This window comes from Vanacampus margaritifer, chromosome 2 (genome assembly GCF_051991255.1).
Source record: "Vanacampus margaritifer isolate UIUO_Vmar chromosome 2, RoL_Vmar_1.0, whole genome shotgun sequence".
In the NCBI taxonomy this organism is placed as follows: domain Eukaryota; kingdom Metazoa; phylum Chordata; class Actinopteri; order Syngnathiformes; family Syngnathidae; genus Vanacampus; species Vanacampus margaritifer.
The window spans coordinates 14,288,087-14,310,027 of NC_135433.1; the positions used below are offsets into that span (position 1 = coordinate 14,288,087).

Below are 21,941 nucleotides of genomic sequence, written 5' to 3' on the forward strand. Positions count from 1 at the left end.
GCTCAACACATTCATAATACAAGCCGGCAGGCCAGCTGGTCAATAGGTACATTTCCATTACCCTCAGATTTGCGCAAAATGCAAGTTGCGCAAAAGCAAACTGATAATGGAAACACAGGAATTTCGAAAACACCCTTAAAGATTTTGATGCTTTCATGAGGTGGTTTTTCGCATTTTCAGTTTTTTTTTCAAATGCACAATCCAAAAGAGGCAATGGGCATTTATCTTTGTTATGTCATTAAGGCCCCGATAGTCCACACACAGACTATTGGGGTTTTATCCTGCTTGTCGATAAAGAACAAACACAAGTTTACATGCAGTCAATATTCAGGTTAAGGTCAGAATTCTGGTTTCTGAAACAATCGAGATAACACGTCTACATGCGTGGTGGAAAGAATTTGTCCCGTTTACATGCTCATTTGTGTTTGATTGGAATAACCCCTTCGGATTGCAATGCACGGACAACGTAATTACGTAAATAACGTCATTTTTGCTTTTAACTTACTATACGTTTAATAAAAGAATTTATATTTATGTCACTTACCACGCTAAATAAAGTCGGCGTTTTCCTCCTCACTCCAGAAGTGTGATTCTTTGCTGCTAGCATCATGTTTGTTGACAACAGCTTGAGTATTTCCGGTGGGTTACACGCTAGAAGCACAGACTTATATACGTGTATTTACTGTATGTGTATATAGACACAAACTGTGGCCTTTTCGTCGTAATATAAAAAAATATATATATATATATATATGTATATATATATATATATATATATATATATATATATATATATATATATACTTTTTCCATGCTTAATGTGTGAATCCTAACCCTAAGTAAGACGTTTTGTTGAATATTTCCATCAAAAAATTATGTTTAAAAATCGATTTGGCCGCATATAGAATCGATTCGAGAATTGTGCACTGTAAGATCGCGATATGTTGCTGAATCGATTTTCTTTAACACCCCTACCAAGTATCGATATTGTGCCGATACCAGCCTTATTTCACTACCTGTGACTGAAATTGTTCAACTGCATAATTCGATTGGCACTTTTTCTGACTACTGGACTAGTATTTATTTATTTAAATTCATTTTACCAGATGTTCTATAAGCATGCTGCTGACTACTCAACAATTGAGTACTCTTACTTGTATCAGTCTCAAAAAAGTGGTACAAGCAGCCCTATTTCATCCCTATCATGTTTCAAAATAAGGCAACGAAAATACTAGAAACAATGATACCATAACACAATACAATACGCATACTGTAAAATTCATACCTCTCTGACAGTGTCAATAAACTGAGCTGTAAAAAAAGAAAAGTTAGAAAGGCAGAATCTTCTTCTGACCTTATTAGCTCAAGCGTGTGAACCTAATGTTGGGGCCGATGACTGTATGTGTAATGACATATACTTTTTAATTAATAGGGACGGGCGAGTACTGATACCAGGTATTGTTTTGGGCCGATGCCCAGCCTTATTTCAAGGTATCGGTACCGTGAACCACATAGCAATGGTATATGTGCTTGCGGCGGATGGAGATTTTGTTTTTCACAGAGGTCTGTAAGTCTTTCCATTTGTGTTCCAGTTCAGTGGCGGTACGTGTACACCTCACCATGACAGCAGCATCCTGGGAAATTTTGGCCCAGATTGTGGCCTTTTGGCAAAAGTCAGCCTTCAGCGCTCTCTGACCAAAGTGAACCGCATGGTGCCTTTTGACACACTGTACCAGCTCTTCAACTCACACCACCTCTTCATCCTTGAAATTTGGCTTTCTTTTAGACATCATTACTTTCATTTTCTTTGACTAATTTGAGTGCGTTTAAGCTTTAATTTGATTGTATTTTGGCTGATGTTCTGTATTACTTTGCAACAAGCTTTTGATCTTAATAATCCGTAGCCAGGTATTCAGACCTCTTTTTATTGATGGACCTTAAAAAATACTGTCTTGAGCTCCATTTTCGAATTAAATTACTTTTATTGGATTTGGAGTGAAAAAAAAAATCCTTTAAAATGTTAGTACACTAGAACTGCTGCCAGAACTCCTTGTATGCAACTCATGCTCTACTCTCTAATTGACAAACCTCCCAACTATAACCCTATAAAATCCTCAGCAACATTACATACATAGTAATATACTGTAACAACCTGATTTACAAAAAAACATTATTTTTTAAATACAGTCTTAAATTTACTACAGTCACAGTAAGGCAAATCAAGCATGTTTTTTTTTCCTTATAGATTTGAATGACATTCATAAGTGTTAGGAAAACACCCATGTTCCATGGTTTCCATAGTCTTCACTGTCAGTGAATCACCCCTCTTTGATAAATATTCCTTCATTTCACAATTTGACGGTGGCTGTGCTAGAAGTCTGAATGGGACAATCTGTGTAAATCAAAAGTATAAACGTGAAAGACATTTTGGACTACAGTAATTTGAATAAGTACTGGAAGGAGAGAACGTAAATGTGGACAAAGGTATTGGGACACGTACAGGAAACAATAACTCAAGAAGATGTGAAGTTTGCTCAAAAGTATTGGGACATTCACAAGATGGGAAAAGGTGAAGGAAAAATATGGACAAGTTTTCAAAAATATTTGGACACCCACAAAAGAGCAAGCTCTAAATAGGGCAACAGAATTGAGACGCCCGCATTAGTGGGAGGCAAGATGTGAAACGTGATGAAAAAGGGAAAGAGAAATATTGGGACTCCCACTAAATATTGCCAAGTATTAAAGTCAACCCCCCAAAATGTATTTACAATAACATGTTCTATGCAGTCCCACTAATGACTGTATTCTGATTAATATTGCATCTATGGAATATGAACGCAGCAAAATCCACCCGTTTTTATCCATCTTAGGGGACGGCCATTGTGTCACTTGTTGTCGACTAAAAATGACGTCACGGTTGCTCAGATAATGACCAATCACGGCTCAGTTTCAGAAAACAGGTGAGATTAGATTAGTGGGGCTGCATAGAACACATTATTGTAAAGAAAATTTGGTGGTAGACTTCCAGGTATCTACTGCGTGTGTAGAACATTTCGGACAATAGTATTGGGACACCCACTCAATGGGAACTTTGTGGGAACAAGCGCATGCCACATAAAGTGAAGAAAATATTAACATAAGTATTCATCCACTAATGTGAACAAAACTACTGTGACCCTTCACAGGATGTAAAAATGATGGCGGTTCAGTTCGGAGAAAGGTTTTTGTGACACAAAGAGAGAGAGTGAAGAAAATGTGCACAAAGACATCAGGTAAAGTGTTTTTTTTCTACTTCACTGGAGTGGTGATGTAATAGAAGCTTGATTGGACTCCATTTTCATGCTCACAATAATCAATAGCTTGTAACTTGAAAAAAAACAAGACATCTTAAGTTATGTCTTAAGACATATTTTTTAGATGTCTTCTAAAGTCAAGACATGTCTATAGGCTGTGTCTAGACATGTATTGAGACGTCTTGATAAATCAAAAACATAAAAAAAAGTAATACAATATAAATTTAACTGATTAAAAGGAACAGTGAATAGTGATACCATAAGAAATATTTAATTCTCACACTAATGACTAATGTAAAAAAAGAAAAGAAAAGCCACATTACACAGTATATACAGAATGCTAATGTTTGTTACTGCTGAACATATTTGGTGAGCAAAGATTAATTTGCATCCTGCTACTTATAGTTGATAGTTTTCTTGTAATTACAGTATTTTTGATTGAGGCTGAACCTAGAAAGAAATGTAACGATCAACACATTCAAATTTAACATTTACCTGACGTGCTGAGGATTACGCCGATCAGAATTGGCACAGTATTTAGCGATAGAGGAAGAGGATTTAATTGCAACATTTTCAACCGTTTGAACACAGAGAATCCAACAAGATGTTTTTTCCCTACCTTGTAATTGGACACATTGAAAGCAAGGTGAAACTGGATCAAACCATGAAAACTTTGATACGCATTCACAATAATAACAATAACAACGACAACAATAACAACAACAACAATAATAATATATCTAACGAGAGTCAAAGCAAAACTGCTTTATGCGTGTTTTGTCAAAAATATTAGCTTGCTATAGTGCAAAAAAGTTTGATCAAACGAAAGTGAGAAAAATACAAATATTAGATACTGGTAAATATAAAAATGCAACAAATAATTATTTTTAAAAAAATGTGCAGAAAATACAAATTCGTCAAAAATAAATATTTTAAACAAAAAACATATTACAGAGAACACATGAGAAACTAATATACAATATTATCAACCGCAAAAATATAAAATATTACACAAAATAGTTTAAAATACACAGTACAAAATAATACACATTTATTGCATATAAGACAACAACAATCACGTGCTGTCAGCTCAGACGATTGTTTTTTCTCTGAATATTGCTCACACTCTCCACACTTCACTGTAACATAAGATACAATCACGCAACAACAGTTACGTGTATTGGCTTTTATAAAAATTAAAAAAAATTGAACAAATACTTACTCTTTTACTGATTCTTTAATCTTCACTCTAACTTCAACCTATAAAATATCTGTATGTGAGCAGCAGAACACAAGAGATAATGAATCACTTTGTCAACAACAGTTCAGAATACTGGTTTTTGTTTTGAGAAATACTTGCTACTCGTACTGCATCTTCATACTTTACCATAACTCTAAAATAACCTATATATCACACACACACACACACACACATAAAGAATCATTCACATCAGTTCAGCCTACTGGTACAAGTTATGAGTCATTCGAGTTTCTCAAAGAAAATAATATACAATATTATCAACTGCAAAAATATACAATATTAGAGAAATAACAAAAAACAGTGCAAATTAAATAATACATATATTACATGCTGTCAACATCAGATCAGACGATTGTTTTTTTTCTGAATATTGCTCACACTCTCCACACTTCACTATAACGTAAGATACAATCACTCAACAACAGTTACGTGTATTGGCTTTTATAAATAAAAAAATCTATATATATGAACAAATACTTACTCTTATACAGATTCTTTAATCTTCACTCTAACTTCAACCTATAAAATATATGTGTGCAGCAGTGCACAAGAAAAAATAATTAATCACTTTGTCAACAACAATTTGTCATAACTGTATTGAGAAATACTTACTAGTACTGCATCTTCATACTTCACTGTAACTTTGAAACAACATGTATAACACAACACCCCAAAACTATTTTCATCAGTTCAGCCTACTGGCACAAGTTGGAGTCATCCAAGTTGACCAGATTTAAGCAAAGTAAGCAGCACTGCTATTTTGTGAGTACCAAAAAATTGGACAATTGCCCTGAGTACTGAAGGAATTGTATGATTACTATATTAAGTGTAATCTTTACGTGTTCAAAATCATTGTATCCGAGATCTGATGAAGAAGTTTTCCTGCAAGAATTTATTTAGAGGCCTCTAAAGACACAGTCAGAATATCACATCAGAATGCAACGTGATGATTCCAAGTGTGTGACAATTTACAGAACATCGACACATTTATACAAAAAAGCTAAAAGGTTCCTCCTCCTGGCTCATGATTGAACAAAGGGCAGACATGTCATCTCCTAGATTGAACAAAGGTGTAATGTTGATGGTAAACAGACATCTTTATACAGTTCCCCTTCTTGATTGGGGGAACAGAAGTAATCAAAATCTGACCCCAGACCTTCAGTCCCTAAATGTCAAGAAACTCTGACAACATCATGCACATTGCCCCTCCAACAGCATTTGAGGGTACAAAGATCAAATAAAGTTCACAAAATCACCATCCCACTGTATTCTTTTAAACACTCATGCTTATATCACATTGATATGCCTATAAGTAAATTCAAAAACAGTAAAACATCAAATTGAAAATGTTAAATGTCTTCAGTCCTACCATTGAACTTCTATAAGTTCAAAAACCGGACATTTAATCCCACCATAGTCTAGAGAGAAAGTCCAGCGCGGATCTTGATCGTCGCAAAAATGAAGCAATGTTTATGTGTGGAGTTCAGAAAATAAGAATAGCAGGTGAGAGAGAGAGAGAAAGATAGATAGAGGGGCTTAGCAGTCAAAATTCAGTTTGATTCATTAAAAAATTCAGTGGAAGGGGCATAATAAATGTGAGGCCTAACACTATGTGATGTGGTTAAGTGTCACGACGCAATAGCAGATGTGTCCGTCCCTCGAAGCCATCTCCTGATGAAGGTCTTGTTGAATGAAAAGTGCGTTCGACAGTTGGTCAAAATTTTTTAAGAAAAAGAGGCGTTTGTCAGCCTTTTTCCGAACCCTGGCTCACTGCCAGAGATCGCAGGAAAGGTCACGGGACTTCATTCCCAGTGTGACTCAATCCTTGTGAATTGATGAAAAGGGGATTTGAGTGATTTCCCCCTTTCAAACAGTAGATTGACATTTGATCAGCTTTTCCAACTGTGTCAATCCGTGCCTAGGGAAAAGGCACTCCAATGAATCTTCTTTCAGCGACTTCCTCCGTGTGCCCAGGGAAAAGGCACTCCAATGATTCTTCTTTCCTCCACGTCCTTGGGTAGCTTGTCAGGTAGACACTGGAACCGGGTGTGGTGGGATCCGTTAGATGGCTCCAATTGGTGTGGACGCAGATCAGCAGCTTAGTCAACCCCCTCAGTCGGTTTCAATTGATGTGATTTGATGAGCCTGGGACCTCTTGGCTCACATGTGGTGGATGTGGCCCCCACCATTATGATCAGCAAACCAGATCTGTGTGCAAAATCATTTTCATTTAGTCACTCATAACATACATAGTCTTCATTCTTTACTTTGAAAAGAGCACCTGGTATTTTTTAGCAAATGTTAATTGTTTAAGTTCTGTAGGTCCTGAAACATGCTGTTGGACACGGAAAAAGTTATTTTTGTTGTGGCATTCAAACAGAATCCATTTAATGACATTTGTACATTCAATGGCATAATAATGAAAGTCTTGTTGCCATTGAAACTTTATGAGGCCAATTGTTTAATATTTCTATTTTTCTTTAATGTCCTTGAGATCAGAGATAATATACTAAATCAAATATGTTTTAATCTCAATGCCTTTCCTATATCTTATGAAGTTTTGTTTTTTCAAGTGGGTTTGTCTGATCCAATCATCCTAGGAAACCCTTTTGATGGTAGATAATGATTAATCAAATATTTTACCATGATATTTACTGTTGTAGATTTTAGCATAAATGTGCTCTTTGTCGTACATCAAATTTCTGTATTTTTAATGCTGGTTTCTTATTATAGCAGTGTAAATCATTTAAAAACAACATCATCTTAACTCAGAACTATTCATGTCCGGCCGGGCCATGAACAGTCTGAGAAGAGATTTATACTTATACCTTAAATAAACACTGCAGTTCATTTTTAACAACTTGTCTCATGAAAAAATGTCACCCAGGTGTGTCAATGTTCCTTCCACACCTAAATGGCATATTCCATGGGCTCTAGAAATTATACTTTTCAATCGTTTCTGAGATGGAACATACTTACCGTATTTCTGCTATAAGGGTCGTCTTTTGTCATCTTTGTAGAACTTACTTTTCCTCCCATGGTCAAATCCTCCAATTCTCCGCTCCATTCTTTGCCTGTAAATTCCTCACACCAAACTTCATTCTCACATCAGACTTCCTTTTGATACACCGACAGACCAGTCATTCTCACATCAGACAGACCAATCATTCTCACATCAGACAGACCAATCATTCTCACATCAGACTTCCTTTTCAACAAACTCAGACAGACCAATCATTCCCCCATCTGATAAAGATCAATTTTGATCATTTCAGACCTGAATGTGAAAACTGCAGCCGCTTCCAAATTGCTGCTTCAAAGAGGAAAAACAGACACCTTGTGTCCTGTAGATTAAAAAACAACCAAATTGTGACAATTTGGCCAACACCAGAACTATAAAAAGATTTCCAGCTGAGCTAGCCAGGAGCCATCAAAACAAAAGCCTTTGAGGCAAGAGTTTGTAATGTAAATTTGAATCCTGTAGATTAGAAAAACAACCAACTTAAGCAGATGTAAATTAAGATCCTGCAGCGGAGGACTTTTAGGGTCAGGAAGAGAAGAATTATTATTATTATTATTTTTTTTTTTAAACAACCCCATTAATCTATTGCAGGTCACAAATCTTCCAAATATCTGCCATCTCAACTAGTAAAAGGAACGAGTTATAATCAGAAAAACAAAACAAAATCCCTACTTTCAACCTACCAAAAAGTATTCTTAAGATGCTAACTAACCTCACCTCTTCTACAGAGTAGTGGGGGCTTGTAAAAACACAGCAGGGAACTTTGCCTTTGTGCATTCCCCGTGGAATCCAAAGATCAGTGCTGTTGAGCTTAATCAAAATTAAAAATTTAACCAGCAAATTTGCCGTAAGTGTTCCATATCTGAGTCCACTCTGAGAAGCCAAAGTTATAAAAGAGAAATGGGGAAAAAAATAGAAGGCCAAATTCAACAAGCATCGAACAACGGAAAATATAGTATTTAAGGATTAGAATGAATTTTGTACTACCCTAATTCATATAAGCTGTTCTCAATTTCCGAAACTGTGTTGCTATAGATCACATCTCCTTTCTGACATAGTACAGAGTGCAAATGTCTACAAACAGAATACAACATACGACCTCAGGCACCAAACTCAGATGATTCCAGAACTTTGAGTCCACAACTGTAGTTCATATTCCTTCCTGTCCTTGTCGATAGCAGTTTATGCAGGGCAAAGTTCAAAGCGGGCACTGGGCTTTGTGTACTGGAGTTCTCAGGAAAAGTTCATCACGGCAGAATCGATGGTTATCCTGTCTGCTCAAAAAGTTGCTGGACATTATGCTCAAACAATGCATAAGAGTCATTGAACAGTCACAGGACGAGCGGATTTACAGTGTACCATCCTTTTTGCAGTCCGTGTGGTCACTTCCCCCCCCGAAAGTGACCATTGTTCAGTTCGCCGTCCACTCTGAACATCAAGCATAGCAGGAGAATGCTGTTCATTCCATTTCCAGCACTTTTTGGTTGAGTCACCCAAGTGAAACACCTTTCAGTCAAAGATTGAACCTGCTTGAAACATTTATACACTCGGAACAGACAGAGGGAGATGAGATCATAGCAAGAGAACACTGCTTGTTGTCATTCAATTTCCAAGACAAAATAAAATAAAAAATTCCCCCAAAATATTTTGTTTTTCAAACCCCTAATTTATTCATTTTGTGGTTTGATTTGAATTTGATCACTACACTATAGCAAGTAGTAGTACTATATTTACGCATATGTCTACCATAGACATCTTCATTATGTGTTACCTCAAATTTAAGAAACATGTGACATCTGTAAGTCACCCTGGCCACTTGGATGGAAGTCCTTTCCAGACTTCTAGAATGGGACTCAGATAAAGACAAAGGTTAAATCATTTTCACACCTATGAATAAGTTATCAGAGATGCAGGGGAAATATAAAATCAAAAATGAAAAGTCTATTTCAATTAAAATTTGGTTTTATTACTTATTCAACTATATTAAAAGTTGGTTTTATTACTCATTCAACTATAAAAAACACAGATCTGATTTTAAAAATAATATGATAGTGGCCTGTAGTTAACACCTAGACCTCTATATCCTTCCGCATAACAGGACCAATTTGATTTTAACAGATTAGCATCAGAAGACCCCTGCTATTCACACACAACAGACTACAAGTCTCCCAAATGGAGACAATGGAAGAGAGGACTAAACGTATCACACCCCCCTCCCCACAGGAGACAAAAGGAGAGAGAGAGGGGGGGGAGGAAGAAAAACTTATCCTTCACCTACCATGTCCTTTTTATCTAGTTTAATTTAATTTTAACAGACAACAGTACAAATCACCACCTTCTTAAAACAGCAACTCACGACCCCCATCCTCACAGACCTTTAGTCCCTAATCAAGCGTGGGGGGAAGAGCTTTAAAAATTGTCACAGACAAAGGCAGAATTCTCCCCTACTTTCAAAATATGCAGATTTCCTGCTTACCATTCTTTTTCACCCTTTTTTGAGGACAAAGAATTTTGGAGGGAAAAAATTACTTTCCACCCATCTTTTCTTTCTTTCCTACAAAACGCCATTCATATACATCCTATCTTATCTCGCTCATTTTTGGAGACACAAAATACCTGCCTTCCAACAAACTCAGTCCTTCTTTCACTTACTGTAACTTCAGTTTCCTCTCCCTTGTCATAAAGGCATTGAGGAGAAAAAACACAAAAACAAGAAGAAATCAAATCCCCCCTTTAAACTCACAATTCACACATGCTTCACATATTCATAGTTTCAACAAACACTCACACAACACACACTCCTCAACTTAATTCAGTGGCGTCTCAGTTGTTGAACCACAGACGAACACAAACCTCTCCGAAGTGCGCACTCATTTGTAAAATACACCGTTTATTCGTCTAATAATAACTTCACCACGTACTTATAGCTCAAATGTCGACTTATTCGCGCACAATCCATCGCAACGTTACGGCTGCGACACAGACACGTCGCGCACAATTTAAAACAAACAACGAAAAACCGCGTGGCCACAACACACCATGGAGCTTAACAAATAAACAAATGCGTACACTCAACAATTCATTTCTAAGCCAAGAGCTCTCGCTTGGTTCAAATTTTCCCCCCGGGTCATCTTTCACAGTCAACACTTCATCCAATTTATGTTCCAATTTCTTAACAGATGCGGCTGCCCGCAGCTAACTCATCCTTAGCCTTAAAAACAGATTCGCACGGTAGCATCTTACCAAAAACTCATCTCCTGCGCAAAACTTGTACGCTGAGCAGAGCCGCTAGCTTAGCATCAGTTTCCTCATTCTCAAAATCACTTAACACCGCCATCTGCGCACCGTCTAACTTTTCTTCCATTCGAAGAAACTTATAGAAGTGTTTTTCACGGAGGTAATCAGCGTCTGGCGCTGTTTACACAATCAAGTTCCACAAACACACCACATTTTACAACGGTGAGAACCAACCACTATCACAATTCGTGCGCATTCATACATTTAAAAGAGTTTCATACTTACGTTGACGCCGTGGTGGAAATGCGTCCAGCATCATGAACTCACTGTTCGCTTAGCGACCAATTCTGACTCTCGACCGGAAGTCTATGCAAACCTCCTTAGTTACGGTCAATTTTTTCCGTCCATAATATGTAGTAATTAGTCGTTTTTAATATTTATAAAGTCAGTGACGTCTCACTTATTATACTACGATATAACAGATCAAAAGTATTCTCATTAATCCCCCCCAAAAAAAAATTTCTTTTTTTTTTTTTCCAGACAAACACAAACAAGACGAAAACGAAACAGATATTAAATACCTTTTGCGCGACTTCAACAAATATATCCTGGATCTTCACGGACTTACTTCTCACACAGCAGTAATTCCTATATTCGCCGTGGAAATTCAATATCATATGCCGTTTTAGACGGCGGAGCGCTCCTTTCAGCTAAACAAAATTATCCAAAAACAAAAATATCGCGATCTCTCGATTTCTTAGCAATAGCATTCATAAATAATAAAAGCTATGCGTCAACCTGTAGCCCGGAAAAAATACTGCTTTAAGACGATCACAAAGCAGTCTCTTGGCTCCTTCGCAGCGAAAAGTTGATTCCAACTCTACATGTACTTAACAATTGCCTCAGAAATGCAGGGACTTACAATCTCTAAGATTCCTTTAGAACGAGACTGCCGTGTGTTTCCTGTAATTTTTAATAAAACGCCTGCTTCAGCCCGTTTGCAACAATCCGGCTTAATTGTGCACCATCATCGTAACGTTACGTACCTCATCTGCGCATGTGTCTACCAGCTGAACAAATCTATTCAAGAATCTAACGGTTTCTTAACAGCGGCGAGAAGTCCGCTGCGTCTACCTGTGCCTCTTAGTACCAAATTTATAACAGCGGCGTACGTACGCTGTGTCCATTTATACTTTTTAATATCAAATTTATTCAAGAATCTTTCGACTTCTTAGCAGCGGCGCAACCCGCTGCGTCTGCCTGTGTTTCCCTTTCAGCGAGACAACCAACGTAACGACACTTCCGTAAACAATGCTGTCGTCACCACGTACGTGTACAGTTCGAACACCGTAGTAAAATCCGAAATCAGGGACTTCGTGTCCAACACAACGACTTCAAATTTTACTAACACCTTTTCACACAGATCTCATCACAATGTAATTTTTCAAGACGAATACCAGCTGCAGCGACTCGAAACAGACACAATTCCTCAAACGTGGATAAATGTCCACTCACCGTAATTAATTAGGCGCCTGGAATTGCATCCGTCCGTGAACGCCACAGCTCGCAACGTCGCTCGTCGGGTTCACCAAAATGAAGGAATTGTATGATTACTATATTAAGTGTAATCTTTACGTGTTCAAAATCATTGTATCCGAGATCTGATGAAGAAGTTTTCCTGCAAGAATTTATTTAGAGGCCTCTAAAGACACAGTCAGAATATCACATCAGAATGCAACGTGATGATTCCAAGTGTGTGACAATTTACAGAACATCGACACATTTATACAAAAAAGCTAAAAGGTTCCTCCTCCTGGCTCATGATTGAACAAAGGGCAGACATGTCATCTCCTAGATTGAACAAAGGTGTAATGTTGATGGTAAACAGACATCTTTATACAGTTCCCCTTCTTGATTGGGGGAACAGAAGTAATCAAAATCTGACCCCAGACCTTCAGTCCCTAAATGTCAAGAAACTCTGACAACATCATGCACATTGCCCCTCCAACAGCATTTGAGGGTACAAAGATCAAATAAAGTTCACAAAATCACCATCCCACTGTATTCTTTTAAACACTCATGCTTATATCACATTGATATGCCTATAAGTAAATTCAAAAACAGTAAAACATCAAATTGAAAATGTTAAATGTCTTCAGTACTCAACAGTACTACACAACATCTTACTGAAACATACATTTGTTTGAGGGTAACTCAAAGTAACCCGACAGAAATCTCTCCTTTATATTGCAATAGCTATCGTTGTTAGCTAGCTATTAGCCAGAGGGGGGTGGTCATAGACAAACTTTTTGATTCCCTTGCTGCTGCCTCGGCGCAAAAACCACGTATGTAACCACAATAATAGAAATTTGTTCGTTTGTAGCCCACGTTAAAGCGATAGAAATACTCACTTTTACACTGACCTAGCATACTGTACCTAGTTAGCAAACAGCTACGGTGGTGCTTTGACAAACTTTTTTCAACACTCGACACTGCCGCAACAGTGATGGCAGCTGTACCTTGCACTTTGTTATCCCGGGGTATTTGAAACAGATACACAGTATAAAGAAATAATTATTTTACTCATCTTTCCTTTCGCCGTATAGTTGCCGTCTGGATTGTCGAACAGCATGAAAAACAAAAGAAAAAAAACGCTGCCTCCTTGACGTGTCTGATGGTCATCAGGTGTCGTCCGACGTCCACCTGTGGTAGTTTATTAAAATCTATATTTTTAGTTGAATGGCAACATTTTATTTAATACATTATGACATATTGTTGTAATTATTATGACTGTATTGTTATTGTATATTTAAAATGGATTGTTCTTTGTGTGATATTAATTTAGTTCAATAATGTATTCAGTAACGTATTCAGTAATGTATTCAGTCCCCTCCGTGAGTCATCACCTTATCGTGGTGGAGGGGTTTGCGTGTCCCAATGAGCCTGGGAGCTATGTTGTCCGGGGCTTCATGCCCCTGGTAGGGCCACCCAAGGAAAACAGGTCCTAGGTGAGGGACCAGACAAAGCATGGCTCAAACAACCCCAATGATGAATACAAACCTTGGATCTTCGTTTCCCTTGCCCGGACGCGGGTCACCGGGGCCCCCCTGTGGAGCTAGGCCTGGAGGTGGGGCTCAAAGGCGAGCGTCTGGTGGCCTGGCCTATACCCATGGGGACCGGCCGGGCACAGCCCGAAAAGGCAACGTGGGTCCCCTTTCCCATGGGCTCACCACCGGTGGAAGGGGCCAAAGGGGTCGGGTGCGCAGTGAGTTGGGTGGCAGCCAAAGGCGGGGGCCTTGGCGGTCTGACCCCCGGCTACTGAAGCTAGCTCTGGGGACATGGAATGTCACCTCTCTGACAGGGAAGGAGCTCGAGCTGGTGTGCGAGGCTGAGAAGTTCCGACTAGATATAGCCTGTACGTTGGGGTTTACCCCGGTGAATGAGAGGGTAGCCTCCCTCCGCCTTTGGGTGGGGGGACGGGTCATGACTGTTGTTTGTGCTTATGCACCGAACAGCAGCTCAGAGTAACCACCCTTTCTGGAGTCCTTGGAGGGTGTGCTGGAGAGTGCACCCCCTGGGGACTCCCTCGTTCCACTGGGGGACTTCAACGCTCACGTGGGTAATGACAGTGAGACCTGGAGGGGCGAGAATGGGAGGAATGGCCCCCCCGATCGAAACCCGAGTGGTGTTTTGTTATTGGACTTCTGTGCTCGCCACGGACTGTCCATAACGAACACCATGTTCAAGCACAAGAGTGTCCATATGTGCACCTGGCACCAAGACACCCTAGGCCGTAGTTCGATGATCGACTTTGTAGTCGTGTCATCGGACTTGCGGCCGTATGTGTTGGACACTCGGGTTAAGAGAGGGGCGGAGCTGTCAACTGATCACCACCTGGTGGTGTGTTGGCTCCGATCGCGGGGTAAGATGCCGGTCCGACCAGGCAGGCCCAAACGTACTGTGAGGGTCTGCTGGGAACGTCTGACAGAACCCCCTGTCAGAAAGAGTTTCAACGGCCATCTCCGGCAGAGCTTCTCCATTGTCCCGGGGGAGGCGGGGGACATTGAGTCCGAGTGGACCATGTTCCGCGCTTCAATTGTTCAGGCGGCTGATCGAGGCCGTAAGGTGGTTGGTGCCTGTCGTGGCGGCAATCCTCGAACCCGCTGGTGGACACCAGCGGTAAGGGATGCCGTCAAGCTGAAGAAAGAGTCCTATCGGCCTTTTTGGCCTGTGGGACTCCGGAGGCTGTTGACGGGTACCGGCTGGCCAAGCGGAATGCGGCTTTGGCGGTTGCTGAGGCAAAAACTCGGACATGGGAGGAGTTCGATGAGGCCATGGAAAACGACTTCCGGACGGCTTCGAGGAAATTCTGGTCCACCATCCGGCGTCTCAGGAGAGGAAAGCAGTGCACCGTTAACACTGTGTATAGTGGAGACGGGGTGCTGTTGACCTCGACTCGGGACGTCGTGAACTGGTGGGGAGAGTACTTCGAAGACCTCCTCAATTCCACCAACACGCCTTCCTTTGAGGAAGCAGGGTCCGGGGACTCTGAGGTGGACTCCCCTATCTCTGGGGTCGAAGTCGCCGAGGTGGTTGGAAAGCTTCTCGGTGGCAGGGCCTCGGGGGTGGATGAGATCCGCCCGGAGTTCCTAAAGGCTCTGGATGTTGTGGGGCTGTCGTGGTTGACACGTCTCTGCAGCATCGCGTGGACATCGGGGACGGTGCCTCTGGATTGGCAGACCGGGGTGGTGGTTCCCCTTTTTAAGAAGGGGGACCGGAGGGTGTGTTCCAACTTTAGAGGGATCACACTCCTCAGCCTCCCGGGTAAGGTCTATTCGGGGGTGCTGGAGAGGAGGGTCCGTCGGGAGGTCGAATCTCGGATCCAGGAGGAGCAGTGTGGTTTTCGTCCTGGCCGTGGAACAGTGGACCAGCTCTACACCCTCAGCAGGGTCCTCGAGGGTGCGTGGGAATTCGCCCAACCAGTCCACATGTGCTTTGTGGACTTGGAGAAGGCGTTTGACCGTGTCCCTCTGGGAGTTCTGTGGGGGGTGCTTCGGGAGTATGGGTTACCGAGCCCCCTGATACGGGCTATTCGGTCCCTGTACGACCGATGTCAGAGTCTGGTCCGCATTGCCGGTAGTAACTCGAATTTGTTTCCTGTGAGGGTTGGACTCCGCCAAGGTTGCCCTTTGTCACCGATTCTGTTCATAACTTTTATGGACAGAATTTCTAGGCGTAGCCGAGGCGTTGAGGGAGTCCGGTTTGGTGGCCTCAGCATTGCATCTCTGCTTTTTGCAGATGATGTGGTGCTGTTGGCTTCTTCAAGCCGTGACCTCCAGCTCTCACTGGAGCGGTTCGCAGCCGAGTGTGAAGCGGTTGGGATGAGGATCAGCACCTCCAAATCCGAGACCATGGTCCTCAGTCGGAAAAGGGTGGAGTGTCCTCTCCGGGTCGGGGAGGAGGTCCTGCCCCAAGTGGATGAGTTCAAGTATCTTGGGGTCTTGTTCACGAGTGAGGGTAGGTTAGAGCGGGAGATCGACAGGCGGATCGGTGCAGCGTTTGCAGTGATGCGGACGCTGTATCGGTCCGTTGTGGTGAAGAAAGAGCTGAGCCGAAAGGCAAAGCTCTTGATTTACCGGTCGATCTACATTCCTGCCCTCACCTATGGTCACGAGCTGTGGGTCGTGACCGAAAGAACAAGATCCCGGATACAAGCGACCGAAATGAGTTTCCTCCGCAGGGTAGCCGGGCTCTCCCTTAGAGATAGGGTGAGAAGCTCGGTCATCCGAGAGGGACTCAGCGTCGAGTCGCTGCTCCTCCACGTTGAGAGGAACCAGTTGAGGTGGCTCGGGCATCTGGTTCGGATGCCTCCTGGACGCCTCCCTGGGGAGGTGTTCCGGGCATGTCCTACCGGCAGGAGGCCCCGGGGAAGACCCAGGACACGCTGGAGAGACTATGTCTCTCGGCTGTCCTGGGAACGCCTTGGGGTCCCGTCGGATGAGCTGGCTGAAGTGGCTGGGGAGAGGGAAATCTGGGCTTCCCTGCTAAAGCTGCTTCCCCCGCGACCCGACCCCGGATAAGCGGAAGAAGACGGACGGACGGATGTATTCAGTAAGCATTTAAAAAAAAACTTTATCTTAACTTTATTTTTCAAGTTTATCTTCATCTTATTTTGAGAATATTTGTTGCAGGGGGAAAAACATCATACTATATCACCATATCCTGTTCCATGTGAAGCAACATTGCTTGTTTATTCATAACTTGTTTAGTTAATTATTCTTAGTTCGTACCATAATAATTCCATTACACAGGGCTTTAAATTATAAATAGTGTAAGTTAAATATTGGTGGGGGGGAGAGAATCATTACAATTTTATTTGACACTCCAATAACATTATATAAGGTTTTACAGCAAAATATCAATAGATCATTATCATCATAATGCTGCCATTCAAACAAGATATAGCGTGACCATTTCTTTGAGTCATCCATATCATGTCTCAAGACACCTTAAGATGTGCATGTCTTAAATCAAAGGAAATATGTCTTAAGCTGTCCTAAGACAGTCAATGTCAAGGAATGGTGTCTTCAAATGTTTGTCTTAAGACGTCTTGATGTTCCAAAATGTCTTGAGATGTCTTGATTTTGCTTATTAAGACATCTTGAGACACGTTGATGGCTGAGTATGAAGTGAAGGTACCACTGTACTGTATTTGCTTTTATTTCAACTGGAATGAATTAGGATGTATGAAATTTAGTGACATACTGTGCCTGTCAGGTTCATCCACAGATATTAAGCTCTCCCGGAGAGTGTTGAATCTCCTCCCAGCAGGTCCATGATGAACAAAGACAGCAGCCTAAGACTGCAGTTCATTAACGGCAGGTTAGCGAGTGTCTACGGCTCAATTCCGCCTTAATTAGAACCATAGACGATCTTTTGTTTTGTCTTGTACTGCCCGTGGGGAGGCTGTGACATGGTCGGTCAGGGTCGTCCACCCCATGCAGAATAACCTTCTCGCACCTGAGGATCAGACGCCGCAGTGCTGGGTTAACTGAGGCCAGGTCGCAGGTTAATTGGCTCAGCCTAGCAAACACCGAGACACCATCCCGGGAGATCAAAGCCGAGAGGGAGGCAGAAGCCAGTTTTTGCCATTCCCTGCTCATAAAGGGTGTACAGGATCTTCCAACAATGTTACAATTTAGTGCATTTTACCCCAGAACTATAAGAACTCTAACTTGAGAAGCTATCATGTGATTTTTGTATTCTGTTTTTTGTTTTTAAATCATGGGCCAAAGTTTGCAGAGGTTTAGAAATATGGTTTGTGTTGAAACATGATTGGAGTCTTTTAGCTGTGGTGAGTCCAACGAGCTAAAAGAAGTAAAGATTCCGGAAACTGTTAGTAGAAATCCTCCTGTATTGTGCTATAATATTGAGCCCTTACTGCCTCTTCCTAATGGTTATATTTAGTGAAAGTGAGGTCTTAAATTTGATGGAAGTGGCTTTAAATTTGTCTCCCTGATACCCAGTCATTACGACACAGGCGCAAGATGCCAATCATCTCCATTTTCCCCTCCTTTGTCTCCCTGGCGAGATCCTTCCGGAGGCTAAACGTGTGTGGGAATAATTCCAGTCCGGGGAATGGGGGAGCTATTTGAGAGAGGAAAACATTGAGCCCCATAAAGGGAGCTGGAGCTCCCCGGCCCACGATTGTCGGCAAAGGCGAGCCTAATAAAAGGCATCCTAAAACGCCTCACGTTCTCGCCACACACTTTCACTTTGGCACATAATTGCCGGGCCGTAACTCACTTTGCGCAGCCTCCCGGGAGCGCCCCCTGCTTTTCCACTCACTCGCAAGAAATTATTTAATTGTGTGTGTGCAAATGATTGTGTCCCCATGCAGATATCGCCAACGTATCGTAATCTTGTATCCACGCAATAATAATAAACAAATAAATAAAAATAAAAGGTTTTGTTTTGTCAATTCCCTTTAAATTATTGTTGCTCCCCACGTAATCCGATTGGACACACTCATTTGCTTTTGAATGGGAAACTGCAGGCCAACAAGATGTGGCAGACAGGGACCACCTCAGTGTTAATGATGAACCTAGGCTGCCATCTAGTGGAGTTTTTGAAAATTCAGCCTAGGATGCCAGTTTTAATGAGCAACAGAAAATCTGGGAGGCATATCATGTGGTGCTCACGCCCTTGCCCCTCTGCCCTCTCTCAAAAGAAGTGCCCTTTGGAAAGTTCGTTTTTAAATAATAATAAACACTTTACTGAGGACAGGTCAATGTTGACACAATCTTTTAGAAAAGCTGCATTATCAATCGCGTGTGAAAACCCCCCAATATGCGTTCCCTGCGCGCGCGTACGCACCCGACCTAGCGCTCTCGCTCGCTCGGTTCCTTTATCACGTGAACGCTAATTACCCACGGTCGCGGTGTGGGACACACGCGCGCGCACACACGCGTCCCCTTCCCCTGCTGCTCCACCCCAGCCAGGTAACTGTGTTATGAATACAGTGAAAATGTATTGTTTGTTTTCCCTCTATTCCCTACCTATAATCATTTTGTTGTGAAGTAGCATGTCTCATACAGCACAAACAACTGAACATAAATTAGCCGATATTAGCCACCTAGTTAAAAATGCTATTTGCTAATTCAATAATAGATAACGTGATAACCACCACATAATAAGACTAATGACGGTGAAAGGAAGCTCTCTGTGATCCGTGCATTGAAAAGCATTGGACTTTGCATCATTGTCATTTGATTTGTGGGGATTATTTTGACTTCAAAATGTGATGAACTGTTTGTGTCTGGTTTGTATTATGCTAGTAGTCACGGGCAAAAACAATCCAATACGTCATTGGTGATTAAAAGCATTTGCATTGAGTTGCATTGTGGAAATATCAGAAATGCCCGGATGTTTAGAGTTGACAATTGCTTGTGAAAAATACCCTTTTGCCTTCTTGTAATTACAACAGTCAGTCTTATTCATTCTTATGCCATTGGTCTGTTTGGTTACAATTGGTCTATTTATTCAGTAATTGTAGCATAATGCCTAGAGAGGATAGGCTAAAAAGGGGGGGGGGGGGGGGGAAGCTACAGAAAGCAGTCAAGGGAAGCATCTCTCTGCTCTCTTGGATGAAATCAAAGACGCATGAAGATGAAAGGTCAGACTCAGAGTCAAGGCCAGAGAGAGTCATGTTAACTAGAGTTTAGCACTTTTTTTTATACACCATTATAATATTGATTTGCTCCTTAAGGTTAATTGTATTGAAAAAAAATGTTTTAAGTAGTTTGTACTAAATCAGCAGGCATGAAGCTATTATTAGCTAAACTATTAGCTATTATTTAGTACAAACCGTAACTGTAATTCACTTCTATGCTACAAGTCTTGCAGTCATGTTGTCCTAATATTATTTTTTATTATGTGTGTGTAATGTTTATTTAAAAAGTTTTATTGACATTTCCGAAAATCCGGGCATTTCTGATAGGTCCCCAATGCAACGCAATGCAAATGCTTCCTTTATACGGTGAAAACAAACGGCAGATTGGAATGCTTTTTCAAAAATATCCTTTTCTATTATATTATTTTTTCGCAACCAGACAAATTCTTAATCATTGATCTTAAAAATTCACCATAGTCATTGAGCAAAAATATTATGAAATGTGTACTGGATTGAAGTATTTAGGAACTTCTGGCATGTAGGTCGTAGCTCTGCCTGTTTTGCTTCCTTTGAACTGGAAATTTGAGGTTAAATTGAATTTCAAAAAATAAAACATTTTGGTTAATGGATGGATGAATGGTTCATCATAAAACTTAAATCAGTCCTGAAATGTGGACATATAGTTCCAACAATAACTGAAAAACAAAAACCTGTCAAACTAATTTCCTCACTCTTCAGACTCATCATCCAAAGAGCGATTATGGTGCCGTGTTCCCTCTTTATAACGCGGTTCACTTTTCGCGGTCTCGCTGTTTCGCTGATTTTTTTAGTGTAATTTTGCATGCTGTTTTTTTTTTAAAGGCCTAGATACACCAATCCGACGTCGGCCAAATGTGACCGACGTCTACCCCCTGTGGTCCAGACGTTGGCACGTCACGTAGAAAAATCGGCAGCGGTAGTCATTATTCCTAAAGGCAACCGGAAACCTCTTCATATATATAAAAACGTAAACAATGCATACCGGTTACTTTTAATTACAAACTGTTGCTAGAATTCTCAAGTATAAAAGTCGCGTCCCCATGTCATGCCATAGTTTGGCTTTTATACCTTTGTCGGCATACCCTTTAACGGTAATATCATACAATGCAGGTCCCTTGAACCAAAGAGACAAAAACATCTTCTCGATCTTCTGTCCAGAAAGACATTGTATGTTCAAATGCCCTCACAGCAGGGTGACGATGCACAAAATGAGCAAGAAAAAAAAAAGGTCCAGGCTTTCAATCAGAACTGTTTATCCGCGTTTGCCTCTTCCTGCCCCGTGCGCCGATTTGCTAGGTAACAGCCAATCACAGTGATCAAATGTCCCGCACCGATTCAACATGTTGAATTTGCTGAAGACTGACTTTTGCTTATGTCACTCTTGACACAACCCGTGTACTTGAAACTCATTATTACAGCATTGAGTTGTACGCACGCTTCCTCTAGTGGTATTCAAAAAAGTACATTTAAGTTGTATTCAATTTTAGTTTTTTTGTGCAATATTTGAATGATAATAATAATACCGTATTTGATGAACACTTAAACCTACTCCTGTACTATATTTTAAATTTTGGCTATAAGTCAGTAGCTACAGTACTTTAAGAGCAAAGTATTTTTTGTAGATTTTTGTAGGTTGTGGTTAGTGAGAGAGAGAGAGAGAGAGAGAGAGAGAGAGAGAGAGAGAGAGAGAGAGAGAGAGAGAGAGATCACCGTAAGCGTAATGTTGCAACTGTATTTGATTGCAGGTCGCAGAAGGTAACATCGCTGTCTGTAACACCTGCAATCAGACCCGTCTTTAATGTTGTGGGCAGTCAGTGTGTGGCGTCACAGCCGCCACAAAGGGGAGCCATAACCCAGGGAGGCCCACACGCAGTTTTTTTTTTCTCCAGTAAGGCAACATCAACATGCATTTATTCC

General features: G+C 41.1%; 1 long non-coding RNA gene across 1 annotated transcript; it reads right to left on the bottom strand.

Moving 5' to 3' along the window:
* Positions 1–5,420: 5,420 nt before the first annotated feature.
* On the bottom strand, positions 5,421–12,967 carry LOC144043284 (uncharacterized). Its single transcript, XR_013291077.1, has 2 exons — positions 11,395–12,967; positions 5,421–6,762 (listed from the first exon to the last, which is right to left on the bottom strand). It is a non-coding gene; the product is annotated as an uncharacterized LOC144043284 (long non-coding RNA).
* Between the last annotated feature and the right edge of the window lie 8,974 nt (positions 12,968–21,941).